The sequence below is a fragment of the Canis lupus genome, chromosome 22 (genome assembly GCF_048164855.1).
Source record: "Canis lupus baileyi chromosome 22, mCanLup2.hap1, whole genome shotgun sequence".
Lineage (NCBI taxonomy): Eukaryota > Metazoa > Chordata > Mammalia > Carnivora > Canidae > Canis > Canis lupus.
In genome coordinates, this window is record NC_132859.1 from 31,230,206 (window position 1) to 31,255,887 (window position 25,682).

The 25,682-nt window shown below is 34.0% G+C and overlaps 1 protein-coding gene across 2 annotated transcripts in view; it reads right to left on the bottom strand.

Moving 5' to 3' along the window:
• ZNF385D (zinc finger protein 385D) overlaps positions 1–25,682 on the bottom strand; it is an 897,042-nt gene that overhangs the window by 677,051 nt on the left and 194,309 nt on the right. The gene's annotated exons all lie outside the window — the stretch shown is intronic.

Genomic DNA, 25,682 nt, shown 5'->3' on the forward strand with positions numbered 1-25,682 from the left:
CCCAAGCATTCCTAAATTCCTTTTAGAGTCTATTATGTCACAAATAGCTTTCTCTATTGCTTTATTATGAAAAAAAGTACTTTTGGGGGAAGACATGAAATTCTAGGCCATTTCACTGAAGAGAAATTTTACTTCGTACAATCTGTACAAATCCTAATAGAGTTTGTAATTTGCTCTTGTATGACTTTACTTGCCTGACTCAATAAAAAAGATGATAAAACAATGCAACAAAGAATTAATCATTATTTGTGAGAATATAATCTCATAACTACAACTGTAAGATGTCATTCTGAGGAAATCTCTCAAAGGTCAAATAAAAAATCAGAGAAAAGTATAAACATCTTGAAAAAGTATTCACAGAACAAAATACTTAGAAAAATGGTACTATACTACTATTACATGATTGGATACTAGTTATTTGGAATAAAATTTCCAGAGACAATATTATAAATGGATTTTAAAAGCACTCATTTAATTTGAAATAACTTTAAAAAAATAAAACAGCTATTAGGTATCCTAAAGGTGATTTTAATGATGACAAAATTGTTGTCCAAAGTTTCAATGAAGTTGCTTCTTGAAATGAGGACCACCAACGAAGTATAACAAGCAAATATTTTATTTTTTTGAAGATTTATTTAGGGCACCTGGGTGGCTCAGTTGTTGAGCATCTGCCTTTGGCTCAGGTCATGATCCTGGGGTCCTGGGATCAAGTCCCTCTGCCTATGTCTCTGCCTCTCTGTGTCTCTCATGAATAAATAAATAAAATATTTTAAAAATAAAAAAAGATTATTTATTTCAAGAGAGAGAAAGAAAGAGCATGAATGGAGGGAGGAGAAGAAGGAGAGAAACTTCAAGCAGACTCTCTGCTGATTGAGGCACCGAATACTGTGGGATCCATCATGAGTCATGAGATCATGACTTGAGCTGAAACTGAGTTAGACACTTAACTGAGCCATCAAGATGCCCCAACAAGCAAATATTTTAAAATCTAATCATCATTTTTGAAATTTATAGAAGAAAGTTAGCTATTCTTTTCTCATCTTAGTAGAAAAAAATGAGCAATTGAGTTTTATTTGATATTTCCTTAAATTAGGATTTCTGCAAGAAATCAAGTGAGCGCTCTCAGTAGACAATTTTCCTCTATTTTCAAGACTAATTCATTTTTTTAAAGATTTCATTTATTTATTCATGAGAGACACAGAGAGAGAGGCAGAGACATAGAGGGAGAAGCAGGCTTCTCGCAGGGAGCCTAATGTGGGACTCAATCCCTGGACCTGGGATCATGCCCTGAGCCAAAGGCAGACACTCAACCACTGAGCCACCCAGGTATCCCCAAGACTAATTTAAAAAACATCATATTTTACTCTAATGGTCCAATATTAAACATAAATATTATATGCATCATATATTAATTATATTTATAGCATTTTACCTTTGAGAAAATTATAGATCACATTCTTATACACTTCATTTTTAAAACTATAAATAGTCCATAATTACGTAATTACCTTAAAATACCAACATAAGAACAATTTTGCATTGATCTCATTCCCCACTAGAGTGCAGTATGAATTTAAATTTAAAACTACAGTATCTGGAGATTCCCATAACACTAGGCATAAAAATAGCATTATTGTAACTTTATAAATATATAACACACACATATTCATATACACAGTATTCAGCTTTAGTGGCATGCATATATGTAGTACATCTAATTAATTCCACATAAATTCACCAAAATTTAGCTATGAAAGACATTAAAAATAAATTGGAGAAACATCATAGAAAATCAGACAATCTAAATCAATCTAATCATCATGTTACTATAAGTTCCCTATTAATGAGCAGCAACTGTTTTATATAGCTTTTTGACTTAAATATCACGGTGGAATTTTAAAAATGAGGACATTTTAATTAGTACTATCTTACTTTTATGATAGGAAAATGATATTATAGAAGATTACATGAGACAAGTCAAGGTTAATGGATTATTACTTCAATTACAGTTTTTATTACATCATGGCATTAAACCAAATTTGTCAGTCTCAATAAGATTATGGTTTTCACAAGGTGAAGAAAGGCTTACTATATATTCAAGGATTCACATACAAAAATTAAACTGGGAATGTCAGGATAAAATACAGAATGAAACTTTTATATATATTCTTTCCCCATTCTTAGGCACTGGGCTTTAAAAATTGTAAACTCATAATCAGAATTTCTAGTTTGAGTTCTCAGATAAAGAAAATCCTACCTTACTCTTCAAGGGACTCATCATGAAATCATAGCTGGAAAATCTTTGAGACCAAGCAAGAGCTCATAGTTTAACTGCAAAACTAAAACCAAAGGCAAGTCTTGTCTTTTTAATAAAAGGCATTCTAAAAATAAAAAAATAAAAAAAAAAATAAAAGGCATTCTATTAAAACCAATATTCAGTAGATGCATTTTAAATTTCTTTTTTTTTTAAGATTTTATTTATTTATTCATGAGAGACATAGAGAGAGAGGCAGAGACATAAGCAGAGGGAAAAGCAGGCTCCCTATGGGGAGCCTGATGTGGGACTAGATTCCGGTCGCTGGGATCAGGCCCTGAGCCAAGGCAAACGCTCAACCACTGAGTCACCCAGGCATCCCTGCATCTTAAATTTCAATGTAATTAATGTCATCCCTTAATGTTTCAAAGTCCTATGAAAAACACTTCATAACTACTTTTTATTATATTTTTAAAATGGAGATTTTCCCATATTCTAGCCTTTTAAAATTATTATTATTATTATTATTACTATTATTATTATTTTATTTCAAGAATCTCTTTTGAAGTCAGTCATGATGTCAGGGCCTCCTTGGCAAAATCTGACCCCCCGGATTTATGCCATCCGGTATCCTCACCATGCTATCAGAGTGTTGAGGCCGGATTATGAGCCATGCTCCTGAGTTCTCAGGCTATATTTTTTATGATGTTATTTTAAATATTAACCCTGTTCCCTAGAGAATGCACCAAATAGCTTTGTGCTTTTATCTGTATCCTACTTTGCATGGAAAGCAGCTTACATAAAATTGAAGAGTGGTTTGTCCCAGAAAAACTTTTGAAGACCCAAATTAGAGATTGTTTTGGCTTAAATCTGGTGAAAAGTTCTGTGACGGAAGGAACCAGAAACTCAGAAGATCAGTAAAGTGATTTGACAAATATATTTAAAGCACCTCCTCTGTGTGCAGCACCCTTTTAGGCACTTGGGATATTAGCACTCCCAAAAAGCAAATATCCTAGTCCTCTGTGAAGACTTGAGAAGAGGGTGAAAATGTTCATTATACTGACTTTAGGATAACCTGATGATGTTACATGCCAAGAAAGAGTAAAACTGTGGTATTTATTGCAATTAAGATTTAAGTTTGCAAATTCAGCAGTTGGATGCTTGAGTTGTTCATTTATTTCAAGAAATAGCTTTGCCTTTGTCTTATTCATAATACTTAAAGTCCTAGGATTTTTTTTCTTTTTTTTCAGAGACTTTATCTTCTTAATATGGATTTTCATATTTGTGTGATTTCGGCTATTGTCTACATCTAGTTTTTTCATAAATCAGACTTTCTCATGATATTCTGCATGCAGTTTTATGAATGACATAATTACCTTTAGTTCAATGTTTCCTTTTATACACCCCTGCCCTAGTATTAGAGGATTAGAGAAGATATTACTGTTATTTCAGACAATCTTCAGACTGCATAAGAATATTGTTTCATATCACAAGAAAGTCCCCTGAAATAATTCGTACATGCCAACTGTGGCAGACATGCTCTAAGATAGTCCCTGTGGTGTCTACCTCATAGTCGGTCAGACCTATGCAGACTCCCCTGGAGTATAGGAAGAACCTGTAACATGTTTCTATCAATAGAATATGGTAGAGGTGATGGGATGTATGTAATTATGTAAATATGATTATGTTACATGAGATGAGATTGTAATGCCCATCAATTGAAGAGACTTTCTTACCCTTAATAGCTGTGGAAAAGCAAGTTGCTGAGTATAAGCTTCCCTATGGAGAGGTCCACTTGGCAAGGAGCTCAGGGTAGACTCTGACCAACAACCATGGAGAAACTGAGGCCATCATAACCAGCTGAATGCTACCAACAAAATGAGTGAGAAAGTGGTTTCTTCCCTAGTCAAGCCTTAGATGAGACCAGAGCCCTGGCTGATAAGTTGATAACCAAGTCCTAGAAACTTAAAGGAATCAAAAGATCTGCCACCACTTCCTTTCATCGGCTTTCTTAGTATTTCATATAGCCATCTGTTCTCTCAGATGATACGTTTTGTTTAGAGATGTTTTGCTTCAAAACTCATAAGCCTACACAAAGCAATTGGTATGCCACTGAGTAATTTGACTCTGAGTAAGAGTACTTTAACTAGCCAATCAGAGACATTTTATGTTTAGCTTTTCTCTTTTTGCTCATCAGCTGCAACCTGACAGAAGACAGGGTCTCTTTCCACATTTGTAAAATGAAAGAGGTGAGCAAATAACTTGTTCCCTTCTAATGAGTGCCAAACCAGAGAAACCAGCTAAACAATGTCTGGATTATTGATGCTCAGAAGCTGTGAGATAATAAACCTGTGCTATCTTAAACCATTTAGTTCACTATGATCATGTTATGCAACATTAGATAACTAATATATCAACTAACTCTTCTATATTCTATCAGTGAAATTAGGAATTAACCCAAACTTCCAAGGAAATATATTTGTTTGTTAAGAAAAAGTTCCTTGACAACTTACCACCACAGCTTTCTCAAAAAGGTTTAAGTCATTTCTTCCTTAAATACGTCCATTTAACAAACATATCTCCGCTGTCTCTGAACTCTACACATACAAAACATATTCAAGTAAAACAAATAGAAAAATAATTTTAGATTTAGATTAGATTAGATTAGATCTCCATGAAGATCTAAATCACCTGACTTATAACCATGGCAGACACTGCTAATTAATTATGACACTCTGCGCTTCTGAGCCTGAATTTGGTTTTGCACACTCAACATCTCAATGTAGGAATCTAGAAATTGATCAGATTTGCCATATAAAATGAAACTATTTGCTATAAAAACACAATGACTAACATATCACTGTCAAATTTGACTTAGAGGGCAGCCCTGGTGGCGCAGCGGTTTAGCGCCGCCTGCAGCCCAGGGCGTGATCCTGGAGACCCTGGATGGAGTCCCAGGTCAGGCTCTCTGTATGATGCCTGCTTCTCCCTCTGCCTGTGTCTCTGCCTCTCTCTCTCTGTCTCTATGAATAAATAAATAAAATCTTAAAAAAAAAAAAAAAAACTAAGGAAAAAAAAAAAAGAAAGACAGGTCACAATCAGGCCAGATAGCTTTAAAAAAAAAAAAAAACAAATTTGACTTAGAAATTGATTCAGAAATAAGACAAAATTAAAAAATTTAAAAATTTAAAAAAAGACAAAACTAAATAGTACTCATTTTATACTATGGTACCATTTAGCATATTTTTTCCATTACAAGAACGATAAGCTTGAAGATTATTAAGTAAGTTTGTAGAACTCAATAATTGTACTCGTAAAAATAATGTTTTAAATGACTTTGTCAAATTATAGCAGTTATTATAAATAAAATGTTTTGCAGGGTGGTAAATTTAAGACAGAACATAACTATACACATAAAGAGAGAGATTTTTGTGTGTAGGTTTCAGTAAAGATTTAATCATACTCATGTTCCTCAAATGCATTATATTCAGATTTGAACTCCAAATAGAGACATGATAGATGTGAATATAGGTCTAAAAAGAGATGTAAAAGACCATTAAATGTTAGACAGTGGATTCATAAATTTAAATTATAACAAATTAGGTTTCTTAGATCTAAAAAAAAAAAAAGATTAAAAAGAACCTTAATAACAGTCTTAAAATATATAAAGGAATATTATGAAATTGAAAGCAGTTATCATTTCTCTTAATGAAAGAATAATACTACATGACTTTAAACTACAGCATGAATAATTTAGGCTACATACAGTACTATCAATAAGAAAGAAAGTTCTTTAGCTGGGTGTTTTTCTTTTCTTTTCTTTTCTTTCTTTTTTTTTTTTAACAGACTCTCATTCATCTAGGGTAGTTAAAATTAAATCGTTTTAAAGATAAAAAGATGGATTCTGCTTTTTTCAAATGTTCTGATCTCCAGAGAATGAAAAATTTCACTAACAAAGTTTCTTTATGAAATGAAAAGTTTCTTATAAAAGTATATTTAGGGATGCCTGGGTGGCTCAGTGGTTGAGCGTCTGTCTTTGGCTCAGGTCATGATCCCTGGGTCCTGGGATTGAGTCCTGCCATCAGGCTCCCCATAGGAAGCCTGCTTCTCCCTCTTCCTATGTCTCTGCCTCCCTCTCTGTCTCCATGATTAAATAAAAACTCTGTTTAAAAAATTAGTCTAAAAGTATATTTATATTCTACCATTAACATATATTTTTCATTAAAAACATTTTAGTAGGCAGGACACCCGAATCGCTAAATCAGTTAAGCATCTGCCTTCCTCCTAGGTCATAATCCCAGGGTCCTGGGATCAAGCCCTGAGTCTGGCTCCCTGCTCAGCAGGGGATCTGCTTCTCCCTCTCCCTCTGACCCTCCCTTGACTCTCGCATGCACACACTCTCTGTCTCTCTCTCTCTTATATATATGTGTATACATATATATATATATAATATACATAATAAAAATATAAATAAAATATTTAAAATTTTAGTAGTCAAATAAATTATAATTACAATTTATAATTTATATTTATAAATTATAATTCTCGCTTTGAATGTGCTTTTGAATTGAAATGGAATTTAACAAAATATTGGCTCTTAGAGCAATTAGTGATTTTTTTTCACTTTCTTTGTAGCTTGAGTTTTTCCTTTAATTCAATTTTCAATATTATACATATTTCATGTTTTTGTTATTTTACTTTTATAATACAGAAAAAGTTAAAAAAAGAAAGTTCCAATTTTTATTTAGGTTAAGATTTATTTAAGAGATATGGGGTATAAAACCACAAGTTTCACTTTGTCAATACCTGGATTTTACCTAAATATTAATTCTAATTGATGAACCAAAGATCATTTTAATGAGTTCTGAACATGAATTTACAGTATAAAGATCAAGACTTATCAAAGTATACTTATTCTAACATATTTCAGGTGTGTAGTCTCCAGAAAAATCCTTCACCCCTCTGGGTCTGTTTCCACATTTGTAAAATGAAAGAGGTGAGCAAATAATTTGTTTCCTTCTAATGCTACAAAATGTAGCTCAGTTTGAGAAAGTGATATTTTAGACTCATGTTTCCATTATTGATCTCACATTATTGATTGCAACATTGTGTTTTGCCTTTAGAATAAATTTTTAAATCTGGCACTTATATGGACTTTAAGAGTTGATAAATGATTTTCACATAGATTTTCTCAATTAATTTTCCTCTAATTGTGCCAGATCTCAAATCTTCAGCAATGTATGTTGTATATTAATTGATGACTACTAATTTTAATTGATTAATTGATAAGACAACTGCTTTTGCTCCTACACAGCAAAGAAAACCATCAACAAAACAAAAAGGCAGCCCACTGAATGGGGAAGATATGTGCAGATGACACATCCAATAAGTGGTTACTATTCGAATAAAATAAGGAACTCCCGTAATTTAACAACAAAAAAACAACCTAATTAAAACATTGGCCACAGGATCTGAATAGACATTTTTCCCAAAAACATACAGATGGTGAAAAGACACATGAAAAGATATTCAACATCACTAATCATCAGGAAAATGTAAATCACAACCACAATGAGATATCACCTCATAACTGTTAGAATAGCTAAAATCAGGAAGAAAAGAAACACCTTTTGGTGAGAATGTGGAGAAAAAGGAACCCTCATGCACTGTTGATAGGAATGTATCAGTACAGCCACTCCAGAAAACAGTATGGAGTTTCCTCAAAAAATTTTAAAAAAGAAGTACCATATGACCCAATAATCCCACCATTGGGTATTTACCTGGAAAAAAGAAAATATTAACTAAAAAAGATATATGCACCACTATGTTTATTGCAGCATTGTTTATAATAGCCCAAACATGGAAGCAACCTAGGCATTTATAATAGATGAATGAAGGAAAATGGAATATATATATATATTCCATTATATATATATAATGGAACATTACACAGCCATAAAGGAGAAGATTATGCCATTTGCGACAACATGGATGGATCTACTATGTAATATGGTAAGTGAAATAAGTCTGATTGACAAAGCCTAATACCATTTGATTTCACTTATATGTGAAATCTAAAAAAAAAAAAAACAAAAACAAAAACAAAAAACAAAAAACCACAAATGAACAAACAAACAAAAAGCAGAATCAGACCTATAAATACAAAGAACAAGAACAAATGGGTGGTTGCTGGAGTTAGGGAATGAATGCATCCTGGAAATAAAAGGTGTGCATAAGGAATATAGTCAATGATATTTTAATAGCATTGTACTGTGACAGACGGTAGCTACACTTGGAGTGAGCATAGCATAATGTATAACATTGTAAAGTCACTATGTTGTAGAGCTATAACTAATATAACATTGTGTTAACTATACTCAAATAATTTTTTTAAATTTCAAAACAAAAGACGATTGCTCTTGATTGATAAATCTCAGAATTAAACTACTCAAGCAAAATCTTGATAGCCCAAGAGTCAAGAATGGGTAAGTACATGAGATTGCCAAGAAGTCTCTTAACACTCAAGGTTTTATAGATTTGTCATGCCATATACTTCTAATTTTTAAACTTATGGTAGTGCTATGTGGCTATTAAATAGGAGAAACAAGTCCTTGTTTTAATCCTATATTTTGAGTTATATTTAAAATAAAATGTTTTAAATAAAGATGGTTTTCCTTTCAGATGCTGTAATCAGCAGATATGTTGCTACATACATTGAATATTATTTACTATCAACCTCAGTTCATTATAACTATAATTTACCAAACAGGAAAGTGATCTGTTTATCTGATCCAAAGTGCCAGTGATGAAAATGGAAAAGGCTGTGGAAACTTCAAAATTGTAAATTTGGAGGAATGAAGGTACAATGGACTAGGAAAGAAATAGAAGAACATTTTAGCCAAATGAAACCCCATAATAGATAAATGTTATAGTTCTCAGTCTCATACTCATTTCTAACTCAATGATGCTTATCAGTAAAACAACTATTATTGCAACCTTAGTGCAAGCTAGACTACAATTCTGTACAAAAAGCATGCATGGTGACATTTTTTTCCTCAAAACAATTCACAAATATATAAATATGTTGCAAACCATTCAGCATTCATGTCCCCCACCTTTTTTTTTTTTTTTTTTTAAGGACTCCTATCCCACCTGGAAAAACACCCTTGTAAGGGAGATGTTGGTTATGTAGTGTCTGAAATCTGTCCAGGAAAAAAAAAATTTGTCACTGACTGTTTTCTCGATCTAATGATGTGTTAACCTAAGAACTCTTTTAAGTTAACTCTCTAATCAAAGACAGGACAACAGCGGCAAGTTGGCATGTTAGAATATATTTGTACTAAACTCCTGCTAGCTTATTTTAATGCAACTCTTAATAATAATACTTTGCTAAACTGTAAATAGGCCTAAATTGAGACATTCCTGGACAAAAGGTCACACTTCTAGCTATTTTAAAATTCAACTTAGTTTTATATTCCAATGGCTTAATTAAGCAAGTTTACTCAATACACGTTGCAGTTAAAAAGTGAGACTTCTTCAGGAACTTGAAAATAAGAAAAGTATGAAATCGATACATTATGGGTCAGAAAAGAGCTGCAAAGTCACCTCGGAAAAAATGCTCCCAGGCCAGCATAAATTCAGAGAAAACTTAAAATAACTTGAACAAACACATCCAGATTTATGAAGAAATACTGACTTCAAGAATTGTCAACCAGGAAAGCATGTGAAAGAGTCAGAGAGGCAAGGGTCACATGGACCTAGTAATGCATTGTTCAGTGGTGACCATGCCTGTAGAAAAGAACTGGCTTTTGGTATGATCATATCTGTGGTGAGAGCTATTGCAGGTTTCAATGTCCTTTAACTCTACCCATCCTAATTATGTGACTAACAAGCAACCTTTTCACTTTGATCTGACTTTCCTTATATGTATCCAAGGGAGATGTGTATAAGGGCAAAATGAGCTGATCATAGGAACCAGATATGTTTTCGATCACATGGCGTCAATTCCTTCTGAAATCCCGATGTCTTATTTCATTTCACACTCATGCTGGATGGACTACATCTCAGTGTTGAAAAAACAGCCTTGTTTAAAACAAGTGTTCAGAATAATTGGCACCAATATCATATTTGAAATGTGCTCAAAATTAATTCGTATTTTACAACACTAATGAAAATGTCAGGGCTTCTTAAGTGTTTCAAAAAACTAATAATTTAGAAACACTTTTTTTCTAGGGCTATACACTGATGAAACACTTTATAAACATTAGTGCATTTAATTCTTAAAACACTGCCAATGAAGGTTATATTCCATAATTAATCCAAATTTATAGATGAGAAAACTGAGGCACAGCCAATAAGTAGCAGAGCTAGATTTTGAATTCAGGCTCTAGAGCCAGTGTCTAATGATATCTTCAATCTAGATTGAAAAAATAAAGAGAATGTACAATCTCTCACATATGAAAAGGCAAATTCTTAACAAAGTATATGACTGTTCTTCACTGAAATTTCTTCATTTCTTGGTTCAGTACCTTTTTCTAGCATCAACTTTTAATTGGCATCTTGTAGTCTGAATATACTGTAGTCATTTATTTAATTGAGATCTATGAAAATAAGATAGCTAAGTACTAATCAACCACATATGTTTTTTAATTAACTGGTAATATATACTTATTTCTCATGCTCATGCTAACTAATGGGGCACTTTGAATGGCTTAAAAGTTTTTGAGACCATAATTAATTTACAAAAATCAACTCTTAAAATGTGAAATCAACTTTGAAAAGAGTAACTTTTTCTTTCTCTGTTTATCTCTCTATACATACACACACATAAACATACTTTTTAAATACTACATAAATGTTTAATTCATTTTGTAAGAAAATGGAGTAAGTACTGAAATGAGAAGGAAACACTTTTCCTCTCATGAGGAATATTTAGATATTTACATATTCTAAATAACATTTAATTTCACAGACCTGTGCCAAACTTCCTTTTAAAGGAGAAAGAACCAGGACACCTTATTGGCTCAGCGGTTTAAATATCTGCCTTTGGCTCAGGGTATGATCCTGGAGTTCCAGGATCAAGTCCTACATTGGGCTCCCTGCATGGAGTCTGCTTCTCTTTCTGCCTCTGTCTCTGTCTCTGTCTCTGTCTGTCTCTCTCTGTCTCTCATGAATAAATAAGTAAAATCTTTTAAAAATAAATAAATAAAAGGAAAAGAACCACCTAAGCAGAATTTTGAATCAGAAGCCGGGAAACCCAAAAAGGGAGAGAGAGAGAGGAAGGGAGGGAATTGTGATAATACTGGATAATTGCATATGAGTTTGTAGAGCTGAATAAATTGGTTCACATTATCTAAAGAAAGATGGTGCAGTAATACCAATTTTTATCCTCCTCACCACCAGAACCTCACATTTTTAGATTTCTCTTCCATGTTTCTCTTCAGGATAGGACAATAAGACAAATTTAAATAATTCAAAATTGTTCTGCAGGAATCTACAAAAGCAGCAGTTAACAGACAGTTACCTAAGAAGACGATTCTATATTGCCTTGTGTCCCGTTGAAAGTGTCCCATTGTTCATTAACCAAACACTACCTTCCAAATGATATTAGGATATCCCAGAAAGTGAGCTCTACTTACAGAGCAATGTATATGCCAACTATCACATGCCATCTGTTATTTTTTACTAATTCTAACACACTTTTGCCCCTATGTGCTTGCAGTGTTTGGAAAATGAACACTTACCCATTATATTCAACAATAAAAATGGCCCAGTGGGTGTAATGAAGCAATAAAAACAGTATTCTTGGCAAGTGTTGCCATCACAGTTTGAGATTTTATATTGTTGCTGAGGAGTAATTTCTAAAACAATTACTTGTGGGCAAATATATTAATAATATTCAAATACAGTCAAAGTTGAGAAGCAAATCTATAAAACAGGAAATTTCAAGTTCAGACTGGCATTCTTTCCATGTTTTGGCATATCCCCTGGGCTCAGATTCCACAGCATGTATTAATTTTATTCTGGCTTGTGCCTTGTGTGATGATAGTTGCTTTTATGAAGTATAGCAATTAGGTTTTTTGAGGAAAGATCTATATAAATTTATTTTGTTTAATTCTTATATTGGTAACCTTGCTTTCATTTCAAATTAGTGAAAAGTTCTTTTTGAAATGACTAGAGGTAATTTCTCCAAACATATGTGGTAAGGATTTTGTTGTAGTCACTGAGCATAATGTCTAGCAGGTACAAGTTCATAAAGCAATTGTTGTCGAGTTTTAAATGGTCAAAGTTATATAAATAATAACCTAAAATGTGGAACAAGCTTGCAAGAACTATCTGGGGTAACTTGATATTGAGATAAAATTAAATATTTATATGTATAAAACTGATCTCTCTGAATTACCTTAAGCTTCTCTGGCATTCTTTCATGAAATTGCAATCCTTGAAACATATCCATCCATTAGAAATAACAAATAATTAGACATAGATACAGGGATTTTTTTCTCTATATAGATAGTATTCCATTTTTGTAACTTTGGGTATAATTTACTTATGTTAAAATAATAAGAACATGACCTATTATTTTACAATGACTATTTACATAGGATGGTCTATGACATTCTAAAATCTACAAAAAAATGTTTTAAAATAGCTAAAATTCACATTCAAACAAGGATTTTTCTTTCAGTTACATGACTTGTTATTTATCTACAAGAAACATGCCAGTTTGGGGGCACTTGAGTGATTGACTCAGTTAAGTTCTGATTCCTTTTTGGTTTTTTAAATTTTATTTTATTTTTGTCTTGATTTTATTATTTTTTAATAATTAATTTATTTTTTATTGGTGTTCAATTTGCCAACATACAGAATAACACCCAGTGCTCATCCCGTCAAGTGCTCCCCTCAGTGCCTGTCACCCATTTACCCCAACCCCCTGCCCTCCTCCCCTTCTACCACCCCTAGTTCGTTTCCCAGAGTTAGGAGTCTTCATGTTCTGTCTCCCTTTCTGATATTTCCTACCCATTTCTTCTCCCTTCCTTTCTATTCCCTTTCACTATTATTTATATTCCCCAAATGAATGAGACCATATAATGTTTGTCCTTTTCCGATTGACTTATTTCACTCAGCATAATACCCTCCAGTTCCATCCACTTTGAAGAAAATGGTGGGTATTTGTCATTTCTAATGGCTGAGTAATATTCCATTGTATACATAAACCACATCTTCTTTATCCATTCATCTTTCGATGGACACCGAGGCTCCTTCCACAGTTTGGCTATTGTGGACATTGCTGCTAGAAACATCGAGGTGCAGGTGTCCCGGCGTTTCATTGCATCTGTATCTTTGGGGTAAATCCCCAGCAGTGCAATTGCTGGGTCGTAGGGCAGATCTATTTTTAACTCTTTGAGGAACCTCCACACAGTTTCCCAGAGTGGCTGCACCAGTTCACATTCCCACCAACAGTGCAAGAGGGTTCCCCTTTCTCCGCATCCTCTCCAACATTTGTGGTTTCCTGCCTTGTTAATTCTCCCCATTTTCACTGGTGTGAGGTAGTATCTCATTGTGGTTTTGATTTGTATTTCCCTGATGGCAAGTGATGCAGAGCATTTTCTCATGTGCTTGTTGGCCATGTCTATGTCTTCCTCTGTGAGATTTCTGTTCATGTCTTTTGCCCGTTTCATGATTGGATGGTTTGTTTCTTTGGTGTTGAGTTTAATAAGTTCTTTATAGATCTTGGAAACTAGCCCTTTATCTGATATGTCATTTGCAAATATCTCCTCCCATTCTGTAGGTTGTCTTTGAGTTTTGTTGACTGTATCCTTTGCTGTGCAAAAGCTTCTTATCTTGATGAAGTCCCAATAGTTCATTTTTGCTTTTGTTTCTTTTGCCTTCGTGGATGTATCTTGCAAGAAGTTACTATGGCCGAGTTCAAAAAGGGTGTTGCCTGTGTTCTCCTCTAGGATTTTGATGGAATCTTGTCTCACATTTAGATCTTTCATCCATTTTGAGTTTATCTTTGTGTATGGTGAAAGAGAGTGGTCTAGTTTCATTCTTCTGCATGTGGATGTCCAATTTTCCCAGCACCATTTATTGAAGAGACTGTCTGATTTTAGTTGAGGTCATGATCTCAGAGCCTTGGATCCAGCCTCATGTAGGGCTCTGCACTCAGTGGGGAGTTGGCTTGTGATTTGCTCTGTCTCCCTGTGCCCCTCCCCCTGCTCTCTCTCTCTAAAAATAAATAAATCTTAAAAAAAGAAATATGCCCAATTTTAGTGAAATTGGATATAATTATTTTAATTACTAACACAGTGAATTAAGTTAAGCAAAGCATTCTATGTTCTTTATTAACACAGGCAGCATATAAAAGAAATCATTTTCTTCACTGTTAATAGGGTTAAATAATTATTAGTTAAGTTAAATATATTTTTAAATAGTTTATTATACTGACTTTTTAGTACTATTTTGCTTACTGTGATCACTTATGGTGTCTCCAGAGTATACCTTTTTTTTTTTTTTTTTTTGCTAATGAAATGAATGAAAAGTAATAACAAATGGAATTTTTTACTTTGTTTGCATGTAGGACACCTCTGTATGTTTTTATTAGAATTTCCTTTGCGAAATTTATATTGCTATACCTTATCCATATGTAACTGATAATTTAGGAGCCTTAATTAAAGATTTTATTCATTTGTTCATGAGAGACAACAGAGGGAGGCACAGAGACACAGGTAGAGGGAGCGGAAGTTTCCCTGCAAAGAGCCTATGGGGGACTCAGTCCCAGGACCCAGGGATCATGCCCTGAGCTAAAGGCAGGTGCTCAACCACTGAGCCACCCAGGTGTCCCTAGGAAGCTTAATTAAAAAAAAAAAAAAAAAAGTAGATTTAAAATCTCTTATTCACTGACTATAAATTATTAGGTTTAGCTATTTTAATTTTAATTTTGTATGAGCTATTTTTTACAAAGTTAAAGTTTTGTTTTATTGTAGTCATATATGTAGGTGCATTTTTGTAATTCCTTCCAGATTTTAGATATTAGGCAACTATATTTTACCCTAAGTATTTTTTTGATTTATAATTTAATTTCATTTGAAATGTATTTCTGGTGTATAGTACAGAGTTAAGACTTAAACTAATAAACTTTTCCCCCAAATAACTAGCCAGTTATCCTAAAAAGATTTATTGAAACAATCTTATTTTTCTATTTATATTTTTAGTTTTTAATCCATTGATATTTTTTAGTTTTTATTTAGCATTCAGTAAAACTGAATTTCATTTGTGTAAAATTTCATTAACTTTAACGTCAATGTAAATTTGGGTAACCATTAGTATAATCAGCATATAAAACACTCTCACACTCCAAAAGAACTCTCTTGTGTTACTCCTTTATAGTCACACTCATTACTCCTAGTAGCTATTGATTTGTTCTTTGTCACTACTTTTTGTCTTTTCAAGAATGTAATATTAAAGGAATAAAAAGGTGTATACCCTTTTGAGACTGGCTTCTTAACTCAAGATAATTCTTTTGAGAGTCTTCTAAGTTGTTGCATGTGTCAATAATTTGTTCCTTTTTTATTGTTGGGAAGCAGTCCACTGTATGATTGTACCACAATTTGCTTACCTATTCACCTATTGAAGAATATTTGGGTTTTCCCAAGTTTTGGTTGATTATAAATAGAGCTTCAAGAAATATTCATGTACAGGTTTTTGTGCACCCATATATTTTCATTTCTCTAAAGTAAATACTCAGAACCAGTATCAAAGCAAGTGTAGGAAATTACAAACTGTTTTCTAAAGAAACTGTACCATTTTGAATTTCCATCAGCAATTTATGAGAGTTCCAATTGCTCTAAATCTTCACCAGCCTTAGTATTATCAGTATTTTTTTATTTTAGCCATTCTAATAGATAATTATTGAGATCAAATCATTATTTTAATTTCTACTTTCCTAATGGCCAATGATGTTGAATATCTTTTCATGTGTTTGCCATCCATATATCCTCTTTGATGAAGTAACTGTTCAAGTCTATGGTCTGGAGTTTCAAGAATACATGTATATAATGTAAAAGATGTCATCTCTATTTATAGCCTAATAAAAATATTAAACTTAATTTAACTAGACATAATCCATTGGTCAAAAATCCTATAGATTTGAGGTCAACTCTAAGTGGAAGACTGGATAGGTGGAGTAGTGAATTATGTAAGAAGGATGTCAAATAATTGACAACTTAGACATAAATCAATATATTTTGTTTCTAACATGAAAATAAAATAAGTCCACTATAGTAATGGATGGGGGCTGGGGTCAGCACCCAGGACAAGCTGTGTTAACTTTGAACAACCATTCGGTTGTAATTATCAAAACTCACAAAATTTGCATCTCTCTTAAATCTACTTGACAATAGTTTCATAACCTGAATATTTTTTAATCATATTCACAACAGAGTTATATAAAAGAAATTTAGACGTAAAAATATGCACACATATACTATATATTTACATATTTTGGAAACAAGTCTTTTGTTGGGAGGTCTAGCTTCAAGGGCATTTAACCTGTGCAGTTCCATGACACCTCACATTCAGGAGGACGCCACTTTTGGAGTTTAATGTTCTGTGGTCATTGTTATGACTTTCTTAATTATGTCTTTGAATTTGTGTTTTGTAAGTAAACTCCACTAGGGAAATGAAGCATAAGTCAAGGAGGTAGGACCTTAGGCCTTTACTTAGATGCCACCATGTGCCTCCCGAGGATGAGTCCTTGGCTGTCCACTCCCCAGTGTGTGGTGCCCAGGCCCTGCCTTCACCTCCCTGAACCCACAATGCATCTTCCATCACCCTCTACCAAGAGTAGCAATTTTGTGTTGGCAGGGAAGGGATGTATTTTTCCCTAACTCTTTTTTTTTTTTTTTTTTCGGTATTTTTCCCTAACTCTTGAAGGAGGTTATGGTCAGGGTTGGGCACATGTACCCTGATTTACCTTGAGTTAAGGAATATTGGTGGTCATCCCACTCTGACTCCTAGTGCCATAGCAAATTCACTGATCCCTCAACCAAATGCCCAGGCAATGTTACAATCTGTTAGGTATTGCCCTCTGTCATGGGCTGGGGTGGTGGCCTTGTGAAAAGTGGAGACTGCCTTCCCTACCCTGAGCTAGGTTATAGTACGTAGGTTCCTAAGGGAGCAAGAGATTTTAACAAATAAAACCACTATGACAGCAGGGCAGGGATAAATAGGGAGAGCACAGAAGATTCTCACCCCATTTTAATGCTCATTCACCTTACACTGCAGCCATATAAAAGATACATACAAGCAAAGGATTTCCCTCCAGTTAGGCTCCTGACACCTCCCTGTGTTGGAGCAGCAGCTTCCTGATCAGCTCCAACATCAGTGCCTACCTCCTCTTCCCTCCACATAGGCAGCTTCTTTTTAATTGGTTCTGAGGGTATTTAGTGGGAGCATAGTTTCCTCTCAGTCATCTTAGAAATGTTAATGAACAGTCAAAACAAGATATGTGAATATAGACCACCCTTGGTAAATAAGAATATCAACTTAATAATATGCTATGCTCCTGAAGGAATGTTTAAAAATAGCCTGTGTTTGACATGCTAAACCAGGACAACAGTTACTAAAGAGAGAACATTTTTTTAACCACAAGGAGATGAGTTTACCCCACTTAACATCCATAGATAAGAGAATTAGAAGTGTCACTTGCCAGAAATCTGGAAAAGAAGATTCCTCTCTGCCATCCCCTTCAAATTCATATGCATGAAAACTGCTCTATTATTTTTATATATGACAACAAAGGCACAATCTATGAAAGAAATAATTGATAAATGGGACTTCATTAAATTTAAAAACTCCTGCTTTATGAAAGACCATGTCAGGAAATTGAAAAGACAAGCCACAGACTAGATGAAAATATTTGCAAGAGATAATTATGAGAAATAACTGTTATCTGAAAGATACAAAAACATAAAATCCTTCTCTAAATAAGCCCAAGGATTTATTCTGATAATTATCAGTAATCCCACTGTTTACATGCAATCCTCCAATTATTCCTTAAATAAATAAAAGTAATAAAAGAGCCAATATATGTATAAATTTATGTATATCCACACACATGTATATGTATACATGTACTATAGGTGTATGTATACATATGTGTGGGCATGTACAAAGAACTCTTAAAACTCAACAGTAAGAACCTAAACAATCTGTTTTAAAAATGGGCCAAAGGCCTTGAAGGACATCTCACCAAAGAAGATACAAATATGACAAATAAGCATATGAAAGGAAGCTCCACATTACATATCATAAGGAAAATGCAAGTTAAAACAACAACGAAACCTCACTAGAATGGCCAGAATCCAAAACACTGACACCACTAAATGCTGGTAAGGATGTGGAGCCACAGGGACTCTCATTCATTGTTGGTGGGAATGCACACTGGTACAGCCACTTTGGAAGAAAGTTTGGGAGTTTTTCACAAAATTAAATATACTCTTGCCATTTGATCTAGCAGTCATCTACACAAAGGAGTTGAAAACTTAAAATTTTTGTCCACCCAAAAATCTGCACGTGGATATTTATAGCAGCTCTATTCATAATTGCCCAAACATGAACACAACCAAGATATCTTTCAGCAGATAAATGGATAAACAAACTGGTACATCCAGAAAATAGAATATTACTCAGTGCTAAAAAGAAATGAGCTATCAAACCATGAAAATACATGGAGGCAACTTTTAATGCATATCACTAACTGAAAGAACCCAATATTAGAAAGCTACATACTATATGATTCCAACTATATGACATTCTGGAAAGAGGCGAAATTATGGAGACAGGACAAGTATCAGTAGTCACCAGGAGTTGGAGGGGGTAGTGAAGGGATGATTAGATGGAGAAGAGGCCTTTGGGAGCACTGAAAATACTCCGTATAATCCTATAATGAGGGATACATGTCATTATACATTTGTTTAAACCCTAAGAGTGAACCCTAAGGTAAACTAAGGACTTTGGTGATCATGATGTGTCATTGCAAGTCCACTGATTGCAGCCCACTGCACCAGCCTGGAAGGGATTGCTTAATAGTGGAGATGATGCATGTGTGGGAACAGGGAGTATATGGGAAATCTCTGTACCTTCATTTCAGTTTTGCTATGAACTTAAATTTGCCCTAAAAAATTAAGTCTTGGGACACCTGGTGGCAGCTGAGGGCATGATCCCAGGATAGAGTCAGCTCCCCAAGGGAGCCTTCATCTCCTTTGCCTGTCTCGGCTTCTCTCTCTGTGTCTCTCAGGAGTAAATAAATAAAATCTTAAAAAAATTAAAAAATAAAGTCTTTTAGAAAAATACTATGAAGATTGAGAGAGAAACCATGGAAGACAGAGACAAGTTTTTAGCACACCTAAAGACATTTTTCTCCTGATTTTTGAAAAAGGGACCTGTGTTTTCATTTTACACAGGACCCACATAGCAAATGCAGCCAGAACTGTTTATTGATATGTGCTTTGCAAATATTTTCTCAGTCTGTGGTATATATTTTCATTCTCTTAACACAGTCTTTCACAGAGCAAAGACTTTAGGTTTTGATGAAGTGGGATTTATCAATTTCTTCTTTAATGGACTCTGCTTCTGGTAACATGTTTCAAAACATTTATCTTGACCTAATTCATAGAGATGTTGTATAATTTCTACTAAAAGTTCTACAGTTTTACATTTTACATTTAGAGATCTCTGATCCAAATATTCCGAGTAATTTAATGTTTTTAATCTATATTATTTTTTAAAGATTTTATTTGACAGAAAGAGCTGGGGGAGGGGCAAAGGTAGAGGGACAAACAGACTCTGCACAGAGCCCTACATGAGATCATTACCTGAGCCGAAACCAAAAGTTGGATGCTCCACATACTGAGTCACCCAGGTGCTCCAAATCTATATTATCTCTACTTGAGACTCTCTTTCCTCTCCTTCCAGGACTATACTTCCACCATTAAAACTTTTCTCAGTGAACTATATATCTCCATCTTCTTTATCCTGCATTTTTCTAATTTTGTTTTGTACCAGTGCTCCATTTCAGATGTTTCTATTGAGTTGGATGAAATTAAAAAAAAAACAAAAACAAAATCTCTCTTCAAGCTTTAACCAAATGTTTTGTCAATCCATCAATTGAGCTCATAAAGATTATATATTTCTGTTCTAAAATTTGAGTTTTACTTGGTTTTATAGATCCTAGTCCTTTGGTGAAACTTCACATCATTTATTTTTGTCCACATACTACCTTCAGTTATATTTTATCCCTCAATATGTGAATAATCTCTAGTCTATGGCTCTACCTTTCCTCTTGGTTTTTGGTAGTTTTTCTTGATATACTTGAAAAATTTTATTGAATGGTAGAAAATGCATATAAAAATACATAGGGGCATTTTTTTTTTTTTTTACATAGGGGCATTTTTGCCCTATATGTTTCCCTCAGAGATTACTTCTCTTCCAGCGTTCAACTAGAATTGAGGCAGATTCTCTTGACTAAGTCAGAAAATGACATGAGAGTCCAGACTTTTGGCCCTTACTTATAGGGTATAAGTCTTTAGGAGTCTCAGGTGAAAGTGGGGGGATCTACCCAAAGTTTCTCTCCAGACCAGAGTTTCTCTCCAGAATTCCCATGTTTATGTCCCAGCTTTGTGGCCAGAAGCACCCCTTAGAATTTCAGCCTCTGCCCCCTTCATTCTGTTCAGTCTCTGGGACTCATGACTCCCCACAGTTCAGGATTAGACACAAGCCTTGATGAACAAAGGCTGCTTAAAATATATGTCTCACTTGTTTTTGGTTTCCTTTTCTCCACAAACTTGCCTCCAGAAGTCTTGCCTTTCATTATTGTGTTCAGATTTCAAACAGCCTTCTGTTGTGACTTTATGTTGCTTTCATGGTATGCTTAAAGGGAAGACTAGCTTGATACTAACTCCTCTGTCATAGAAAAAGATATCTACTTTTATATTTTACCCAATATATTTATGTGTTGCTATTCAATAAGTATATATTCATGGAGTACTTACATACAATGTGTAAAGGAAAGTAAAATGTTTTAATAATCCAGATTAAAAAGGCTGGGGAGAAGACGCAGAAATTGTGTACAGAATCATAAAGATATGAGAATACTTAAGCAAAGATACAGAAAATAACCAGAATGAACAAAGAACTCCTAATATCTGGATTTGACAAGTTCACCTGGTAAATTTAAAAGGTAAGATTAAGTTTAAAGATAAGGAAGAGACTTACTGATTTCACATTTAGAAGCAAGAGGACAACAGTTCTTTCAATTTAGTGTTGAGGCAATCACTGATATTTGCAGCAAAGACATATTAAGCTTGATTTGTGAAAGGACATTCAGTGAGAGATAGTTTTAGGATAATTAATGTATCTGGTACTAAGCATATTGTGAAAGAGAGTTCTAAGTCTTTTATACATAGGAGATAATTGATGAGTCCTTGTTTGTGTAAATAAGCCTTCAGAGAAGAGATACGGAAAATGAGAGGAGTTAGGTTTTGTTGTATTATTGAATTGCAAGTGTTTGTAAAGCAAGGGAATAAAAAAAAGTCTATCTCAACAAAAGCATTGCTTTGGCTTGGCATGCTTAAAATTTCCTTTTAGACTTATTATATTGTTTATTATACTGTTTTTCTCTCTTGTATTTCATGCTAACACAAAAGTTAAACAAATGGCCACATACTTGTATTACTATTGTTAAAATATATACATAGCAGATAGACCTTGCAATAAAGCACACATTTAATACAAAAGTAAACAATTCAACAAATAACCTTTCCTCAGTCTTAATTTATGAAAATGTACACCACCACTAACTTCCTTTTCTCAAGTTAGATTTTACCATTTCTTTGAAATAGAAAATAGTGGTTTCCAAATTTACCACATAGTCCTTATGCTACATATGGAGGGAAAAATAGAGTAGAAACTTCCTTGTTGCTGTACATTTTAATAAATCTATCTTCTTTAACATCCACAAAAAAATGAATTTATACCATCTACTGCTCTTCAACGTATGTCATGATTATTGATCAGGACATGTGTCACTCCTCATTGACTAGATTTCACACGTCTTGCTTTTCCTCTCCAACTTCTGAAGATCCTAGAATTCCTTAATTCTGAGATTTGAAAAAAGTATAACAAAACTAACTACACAAAATAATCACAGTCTCACAATCCCATCTCCAATTCTTTTTATTATTTTATGGTCTAGAGTGTTTTCCCTTCGCTTTTCTGTCCCTTTGTTTCACCAAGCTGTAATAGTCTGCCCAATGTAGATTACATTTTACATCTCAGATCAGAGAAATATGTGGAAGGAAATGCACAAGTTATAAATAACATGATTTGAATGTTTTATTCAGTGCATACTTAAATAGGCAGCATCATTAACAACAATGATTGACAATAGGCGGAATGCAAGAGCTATCCAAAAAGGGAGTGTTTGTCCCTGAAAAATAATAAGATGCTAAGATGCTATGCCATGGTAATATTCAAAGTTTAAAGTTTCACTTGGCAGGTTCTGTATAGTCAAGGAATTAGACTTGCTGACTTCAGATTTGGCATTATTATAAAAGTGCATAATGTATACCGAAGAAGGGAAAGAAGAAGGGAACAAACACATGCACATTCTGACAACTGGAGAGGAGCTATACTCATCTGCAAAGACATGTCTTACTGTTTCCTTATTGTTCAGATGGGAATACTAAGCCAAAAATTGTGAGTAAATTTCCTAAAATAAAAAACCTTTTTTTAAAGCCAGAGTTTTGACTTAAATGAGATATGGCTAACTGTAAGGCCAAAAATTATAGAGAATTAATATATAACCAAAGATATACATATATTTCATATATAGGCAGGATTTATGGATTATACTTTAAATAGGAAAAAGGATAAAATGAGGAGTTTTATGGAAATTCAAATTAAAAACGAAAGCTATTAACATTATGGATATTTATTAGATACTAGAAACTCTTTTAAGACTTTACCTGCCCTGATGCATTTAATCATCAAAGAAACCTTACAGAGTACAAAATAGTATTTTTCTGATTTTGTAGGTAAACACTGTATAGAAAGAGGTCACAGAAAGCCCACCCAGATCATACAATTAGAAGTTGTTACAGTGGGAACTGGAACCTCCAGAATCCATGCCCTAATATGCCACACAGCCTTAAGCATTTACATTGAGAACTTTGATTAGGAAGTTAAGGAAAAGAGGTAAACTCATTTTTAATGAATTTTTAATCAGCTTTAGTCATGGCAATATGATAGTCAACTAAGAGATGTTTAAAATGTTTTGCTTTCTCATTTTTAATTCTTGAAATTTAAATAATATCTAAACACTATTTTTCTACTCTTCTAGCCATAGAAGTTTTTATTCATATATGAAAAAGGTAAAAGTAGAAGCAGTCACCCTGATAAAAGAAATATAAAATCATTTTAATTTGATAATTTTGATGACATAGAATCATTTTTGCAGTTTTCCTTTGAACTTCAGTATAAAGAAAATTACTCTGTCACTACACAGAAAAAAGAACAACAAAAAAAAGTGGGTTTGATAAATTGAGATAGTAAATGAGCCTTCACAGAAGTGCCTGTGTGGCTCAGTCTGTTAGGTGTTTGACTCTTGGTTTCAGCTCAGGTCACAATCTCAGGGTTGTGAGATTGTGGTTGGGTTCTATGCCCTTTGTCCCACATGGGGGCTTTCAGCTCCCACTTGGGGCTCTGTGCTCAGCATAGAGTCAGTTTGAGATTTTCTCTCTCTCTTCCTCTCCTGGCCCTTACCCACCTCCTCACAATCTCTCTCACTTAAAATAAATAAATAAATAAATGAGTTGTTCTCTTAGTGGCTTTTTTTTTTTTTAATTTTTTTTTTTTATTATTTATTTATGATAGGCACACAGTGAGAGAGAGAGGCAGAGACACAGGCAGAGGGAGAAGCAGGCTCCATGCACCGGGAGCCCGACGTGGGATTCGATCCCGGGTCTCCAGGATCGTGCCCTAGGCCAAAGGCAGGCGCTAAACCACTGCGCCACCCAGGGATCCCTCTTAGTGGCTTTTATACAAAAAGTCTTCCCAATTTAAGACCAGCAATCTAGGAATCTACAAACTGCAGACTGATTATTTACCTTCTCCCCAAGGTTTATTTTTTAAAATCTGTACAATAATAGTTAACGACAGACACTTTACTGCTGTCAGGTAAGGATTAACTCAATTAAAATACAGCATTAAGAAAACTGAAGAACCTACCAATAAACTCTATTGAAACCATTTTTCCTGGATTCTGCTACTGTTCCTGACAAAGATCTTTGGAAAAAGTTGGTAGCACATCTTCTGGGGGGAAGAGGTCAGATTGAGCCATGTCTCCTTCATATCAGAAGCAAGTTGAAAGGACTTTTCAAAGAAACGGAAGCATAATCTCCTGGTGCCACCCAGGAAAGCGTGTCTGGGTTAGGTAAGAAACAACAAAGGCTTTAGGTCCTTGAAACTGCTTATTGTGCATGATAGCTTTCTGATAGGTGTTACCAGCCACCAGATGAGTAATGGTCAGCAGTTTCTAAAATTTACAAGCTGGCAAAACCAAGGAGAACACAGAGCTGAATCACAGTCCTTACGGCTGAAAAAGCTCCTAGAGAATCATGTGATGGCCTTGTAAAGAGATACTGGAGAATCTTCGTTGCCAGTTTTGTAATGTTTGTTGCCAGTGTATAGTTCCACTTGCAGATTCCAAGGTGATCCCACTTTATGAGACTGTAAATGTTAAGTGTCTCAGTCTTTGACATGGCCACCCGGAGTCATTGACAATGGTATTATAGTGGAGAAGTACAGGACATAAAAGCATCCTGCTTCTCAGATCCATTCAGTCAGCACATAATATTTACTCAAGACACAATGTGAATAAAACATTGTGCTATATATATCTTGGAATAGTTACAAGAAGAAGAACAGATATGACACATTCCCTTGAAAAGTTTACAGTTACAAAACAGAATTTTCTCATAGACATGTCACAAATGCTCACATTTGTGTTTAGTCTTATAAATACAAATTAAATAAACTGTTAAAATAAACTTACTGGTGGAAGCTAATTAAAGAGACTGGCAAGCACAATAGGTACTGATTCAACTGTAGAGTATACCAACACTCTAAAGGCATTCATATTTAGTAAAATTATTGTGTATATTTCATTATTAATGCTTTTAAATTCCTCTTTTCTACATCTGGTTTATGTTATTTATTTAGCATATTTTTATAATAAAGTTGGTTTGAGGAGGAAAAATATAAACATAAACTATAAGCAAACCACGTTTTTTTTTCCTGTGCACCAGCAATTCTTTTCCCCCCAAGATTATTCATGAGAAGTGTTCCTGAAATAATTTTATTCCTTTAC